We start from the raw sequence: 674 nt of genomic DNA on the forward strand, positions 1-674 counted from the left end.
TAATCAACTTTATAAGGTGAACATAGGTCAAATGTGTCACAGCTTGTTGTGCTGACCTCAAGTGGCCAAAAATCAAAAATTAAATGCAGGTTTAAGGATATGTACCATGTAAGAGTAGTATAAAATAAAATATTAAACATATTAATACTAGATTTTAACACAGGGCCCTTCTATAAGACAAGACCACAAGATTTTGTAAAAAATGTACCACCACCATACCATTTCAATTCCATTTGCTTTTACCAAACAAATGTGTAATTAATCAAATTAGGACAAGTTAATTGCCACACAGACAACCTGGGACCTTCAGGACCCCCAGGCCTAACTAACTGGCCTAACTGGTAATCCATCTTCATCAGGAGCTCTGTTAGTGGTTAGCTAACAGTTACACATTCATCGGATATGAACCAAAATTAGCATTCATTTGGAGTTGTTCGAGCCCATATTCTCTCTTCTCTCCATCTCCTTATAGCTCCGGTTTGGTCTGTTCCTAGTGCGGAGGGTAAATACCTTGCTCTCTAGTGGCTAAATGCTCCAATATGTTCACTAGCTATAGCTTCTAACTTTGTCATTTGGTGCTCAGTTTGTCGTGTACATTTTATTTACTGAAAACATCTGCCTACTGCTGCTGGAAACAAGGTTGGCGATTGTGAGAGTGAACAAAAAACATGTGG

Source organism: Morone saxatilis, unplaced genomic scaffold, assembly GCF_004916995.1.
Source record: "Morone saxatilis isolate NCDOM2014 unplaced genomic scaffold, NCSU_SB_2.0 Contig16, whole genome shotgun sequence".
Lineage (NCBI taxonomy): Eukaryota > Metazoa > Chordata > Actinopteri > Moronidae > Morone > Morone saxatilis.